Raw genomic sequence first — 6,000 nt, 5'->3', positions numbered from 1 at the left:
GTTTCATAAAACCAACCAGTTTTTATTCATATAAATTCCAATGTATCTGAAATCTTCCAAGGCTACAGCTCTGCACTTGGTGGTTCATTGAAATGGTTATTTTATTTTTTTATTTATTTATTGATAGCTTGCTTTTCAAGGTCTATGCGTTTCAAGGCCTGAGCCCAGCCCATCGTGGATCCTGGAGCACTTGGAGCTGAATATAAAGCCTAGTTAGCTATTTCATAACTTCATGATAGTTTCTGCAACAGTTAAAACAATGCGAGTTTGTTGGAAAATTAATGAAAGAATCTGCCCCTCTTCATTATCATGGGTGTATGAGCTGATGAGGCTAAGTTTAGGCACTGTGCGAGCCAGTGTCGCCATTAATTCTAATTGTTAGGTCCATGCCAGCATCCAAGGTTGTTGCTTATAGAATAGACCCACCACCAATGCTACTTAATTAACTACCAGGAGCTCAAAATGAATGAGAGAAACACAAAACATGGTTGTTCTTCCACTAACAGCTTTAGTTTATAGAAACGTAGCCAGCCAAGAAGCTAGGCGGAGTGTTCTTAATTACAGTACAGAAAACGATGACATGTACATCAACTCTAATTTCTAAAGTTGGTAGAGGCTAACCAGAGTTCATGACAAAGGAACAGATTAATGGAGATCGAATTAATGTGGGTGATTCAGAAGGAGGCGAAGAAACAGACCTCTCAAAACCCATCACTGTGTATATATGCTTATGTCCTTCTGTTCTGCAAATAAGTGAAGAAGGTGGTGGATAGTGACTGTAGTAAGACACAAGCAAGAGATGGCAAACATAATTGCATTAATGAGAGAGAGAGAGAGAGAGAGAGATTGCTGGTCACCTGGTGCCCTCATTCACTGTGGCTGCAGTTGAAAGAGATGGCAAACATGCTTCCCTGCAATCAACCTAATGAAGATTGATGAGCGACCCATAATTTAATTTTCAGAAGATAAAAGGAGGAGGCCTTAAGGCTGTGTTTGGTTTTAAAAAACCCATGTTTCCCTACATTTCCTTACCTTATCTTTCAAACCAAACAAAATATATAAAATAATGGAAATTCTAGTATTTACCTTGAATTCAAAATATTTAAAATATTAGAATTTTCATTTGATAGTTGGGGTGCTCGTGTCTTAATGGGGGATCGCAAGTAAACCTGTTCATGAGCCGGGTAGCCCAATGGGCCAGCCGGCTTGGCCCGATCTAAGTCAGGCTTGGATAGGATTTTAGGCCTGCGGGCTTGGGTCGGGCTTTTTCAAAATTGCTCGACCTGAGCCGAAGCCTGACTTGATAATGTATTATATAATAAAAATATATTTTATATAATAATATACATATATAATATTTTCTTTGTTTTTCTTTTCTTTTTTCAAGTAATAGTGAGATCTTTCATTATATTGTTAGATTTTGAGGTTTATAAATATAAATAAAATAGTTTTTAATTGAATAAAAAAGGAAAATAATATTCTTTTCCCAAATTTCTGGCCGGGCTCAAGCTCGGGCTTGGGCCTGAGCATATTATGTTAATGTATAGGCAAAGCTTGGCCCATGAATAGGTTTAGTCACAAGCAAACAGTATAAAGAAAGACATTGAGAGGAATTGATGCTTGATTCCACCATGGCTGCAGTTTCAAAATATTTTCTTAAGAAATTTAAGTAATTCATTAATAGAGAACACAAAAGCAGTCCTTAAAGCTCACCGTTAACGGAACATTTGTTTTTTAGGCTACGTTTGGAAACGTTGCAATGTGTGAATGCAAATATGTATAGTGTAAAATAGTTCATATAGATAAATTGCAACATTGGGTTAGTTTTGCATAGACAAATTTACCTTCTTACCAAACTGATTTTTAGTTGTAGTGGATGCAAGCACAAATTTCAATAAAGCATATGCTTTTTTTTTATCAAAAGTTCACTTGAATGTAAATTTACTTATTTTTTATTGATGTACTTTTACATCTTATTATCAATGTAAATATGCATTGATCTGTCATTTGTCAATGTAAAAATGTAATATTGTTAAACACAGGCAAAAGTGAACCAGAGTGCAAATTTACCCTGAATCGGGATTTACACTCCATTTGTTTCCAAACGCAGCCTTATAAAAATATCAGAAAAAGAGATTCGTGGCATAGACTTAATTTTCATTCTATTTTGCAATTATCACTTATGTATGAACCCAAATTCTAAATTTTCTTATGGACCAACTTCCTAATTAATACATTATTATTTGTAGTTTGTTATGTTCTAAAGCAATTTGATAACTGTAATGTACATTTGACTGCATATTTTGATTTCGACAATTTTTATGATACCGAAAACGAAAAAGTGTGATACCTGAAAAACTTTAACCAATCAGCATCAGAAACCCACATGAATTTTGTCTTTTCTTTGAAATCAACTTTGAATTTGGACGGCTTTCTAGCCCTATGCAAACTTTGAGCTTCCTTCTTCTTGACAGACACATGTATTGTTCAATAAATCATCTGACCATGAAAGCAGTTCTACCTATATATAATGGCCAGATATGTCCACTCTATCATCAACAATTAGTGAAGTTAACTTGGTTCCTGTGAGCTCTTCATGAATCTATTATCTAGCTATACATCAATGCATGTCCTGTTCTGTTCTCTGACCTCCATTAATTACAGTTAGTAATCACCTGGAGGCACTTATCTCTATGCATTTTTTTCCTGTCTACTGTCTACAGCACTTATCTCTGAGCAGTTGCATGTCCTGTTCAGTGACATCGTAAAGTGCTGTAAGGAGATAATTAATGGTATGTAGTTGTAATGCTGTATCCCCATAACGACGCGTGGAGTTGCATCTCTAGATAGGTTAGCCTTGGTCTTGATTCTTGGGGTCATCACTAATTGACCATTCACAAAGCCAAAAACACTTGGGCAGATTCTTTAATTTGGAGGTATGTAAATTAATGGGTCGTCAGATTACCAGAAACAGAATAACAGCTTTCTCTTGCTTGGCTTGCCGGAAGGAAAGAGAGAGAGAAGGTTTTAACAGTTGGTGCACTCTTATTCGGTATCTAAGTATACATTTTAGGGTGTAAATTAGGTCGGATTAGCTTGAACACAACTCAAAAAATAAAATATCAGATTAGATAAGGTTAGTGCTAGAAAAATATGAATTTGATTTAACTTTGGGTTGGTTAGCTTAGGGACTTAGGGTTGAGGATTTAGACAACCCGATTACCTGATCCATCCTCAAGTTAAATATGTATTCATATTTGTGTATAAATATGCATTTATGTATGTATTCATGCATATATGCATACAGGCATTTGTGTTTATGAATCAATAATTTAAAGTTAAAGGTAAAGTTTTTAGTATAAATACGATAATCTAAAGCACCTAACTTCGTCCTTGTATAAAATCTTAAGTTTTAAGAAGTGAAAACATTAATGGAACCAGTCCGGTAACTTTGAGTTATAGGTTCAACAATCGGGTTGGATTGGATTGTGGGTTATAGGTTCAACCAAGATTTAAAAAATCGTTATGCATTGGCCTGTATCAGTCAATACATATCATATCGGAGCCTTCCTGATATGTTTTTATAGGGATTGTATCGAGTCAGGGCTTAGTTTCGAGGGTAGCTAGGACTTAAACTGATCCTTCTAAATCGGTTTAAAAAAAATAAAACTTAAAAAAAAAAACCGATACAAACTTATATGCCCTAACAACGTATCACCCTGTATTGATACTTTGAACCTTGGGGTTGGATTGGATTGATACATCCCTAATTCATTCTCCTCAATTGGATTGGATTGTGGGTTATAGGTTCAACAACTCGGGTTGGATTGGATTGATACACATCCCTAATGCATTCTCCTCATCGATGTTGTAAGACTCAGATCACACTATGGTCAGACTGTAAAAAATCGGGAACCGGTGGCCTATCCTCATCAGTGATAGTTTTCACAAGTTGAATGGACTAACTGCATGCCCAGTTAACTGACAAAGCCATGACTATCCAAGGAGCATTCTGGTGGTTTTTAGTCCAATCAAATCTTAAAAAATTACCCCTAATTAACGAGTTCAGATTGGCTCAAGAACTCCTTACCCACAAAACACTACCTCCCTGCGTTGAGAAGTGGGAATATTTTTCCATGTATAATAAAAGTCCGGATCTCCTGTCCATATAAACTTTGTTCACATTTATCGTAGTCATACATAGAGAACATCTCAATCTCTGCATAATATTATGCAGGGGAAGATGTTCCCAATTCACGGGAGATAATATATTATGGGTAGAGGTGGGCAGAGTTTTCATAGACAGGAGATCCGGAGTGGTATAATAACATATAAGAGAATGAAATGTTCCTTATATGTGGCTGCAGTGTTACATAGGTAAGTGTGGGTAGAGTTGTAATGGGCAGGAACTCTACGTGCAATGAGAATATCATCTGTACTTATCATAGGGAGATGTTTCCAATGAATGATTAGAATGTGCTGTAGGGTGCATTATGGGAAACCAATGCAATCACCTTATTAGCAGGGTGTGGGTCCATAAACCTTGGACCCAAACATAAATATGGGCATTTTGGATCCAAATGAGTCGGGTTCAGCTTCAGATCTGATAATCTTGATATTGAAGCGGATAAAACAAATCCACTTTTTTTTTCTATTATTTCATTGCATAGTTTAAATGTTAAATTTTAACTCCTAAGTCTAGGATTAGCCACAATGAACTCCAATTAAATTTAAGATATTTAGGCTCCATTTGTTGCAGTGCAAATCTGAACAGGATACATTGCACCCAGTTCAGTTTTGCATGCATTTATTCATAATCATGATTTAGATTCTTAATACAAAAATTATACTTTTATCTTGTTTCCAGCCACTGACAGTGCAAATTTTGCATCCCAAAAACTGATATGAATTTTGCAGAACCTTCTTCTTACCTTAATTCTCTCTATATAAAAACTCCTCTGACTTTCGTTCTCTTTTATAAAAGCTGAAGACCACATCATTTTACTCTTACAAAAAATAAGGCAAAATCAAATCTAAAGCAAAAGTAAATCCGAATTTACACTTTGTACTCCCAAGGAACTACATATAAAAATTAAATGGATTGTGGATTTAAACCAAGTAGCTCAAATGATCATTAAAAGTCCAACTATACCAGAAGAACTTGTTAAAATAACATTTGGTTTTAAATTTTAAAAGTAGTATTAATAAAATTAATACTGTTTTTTTGAGGTATGCATGTCTATTTCAATTCCTTTATCATCCTTTAATTAATGTTTTCTATGTGTATCGGTTCACACTTCATATGAACTATTAAAGATGTAATGTTGTATATGTATGTCAAAATTATCTTTTTGATTCTTTGTGATACCGATGATTTGAACTTTTCTTTTCATGTTTAATTGATAACATGAAATTCCTTGTTGTGACGGGAAATCAGGAAATATAAATGTTATTTGTGTCTGTGTGTGTCTCTATCTATCTGTCTATTTGTCTATATGTATATTTGTGTGTGTCTATATATATATATATATATATATATATATATATATTAAACATAATTTTTTAATACGGAAAGTGGGAAATTTCTTATATTTGATACTTCTTAGTCTAAAATATTTTATATCATAAATTAATTTTTTTAATTTATTTTTAATAATATCACTATAAGTTTTAAATTTTATTTTTTAAGTTTGAATCTTTTGAACCAATTAATCAAACCGAAAATCAACCCAAACAAATACAACCTGAGTTGTTTGGTTTTCACTAATGGTTAGTTGGTTTTGGGTGACCAACTCCCCAACATACCAGGTCTATTTGGTTGGCCAAACAGCCTACAACCGACCTAAACCGACTCGTGAGCACTCCTAATTTCAGCTAAATTAAAAGTCTAATCTCTAATAAATATCAAAATTTTAATCTCGAACAATTATTGAAAATTTATAGCAAAAATATACAATTATTGAAAATAAATTTATAATAAAAATATAATAATTAACTAAT

This window comes from Nelumbo lutea, chromosome 1 (assembly GCF_056320005.1).
Source record: "Nelumbo lutea isolate HS-2025 chromosome 1, American lotus-T2T, whole genome shotgun sequence".
NCBI lineage: Eukaryota > Viridiplantae > Streptophyta > Magnoliopsida > Proteales > Nelumbonaceae > Nelumbo > Nelumbo lutea.
Note: the sequence above shows the minus strand (reverse complement) of the source record.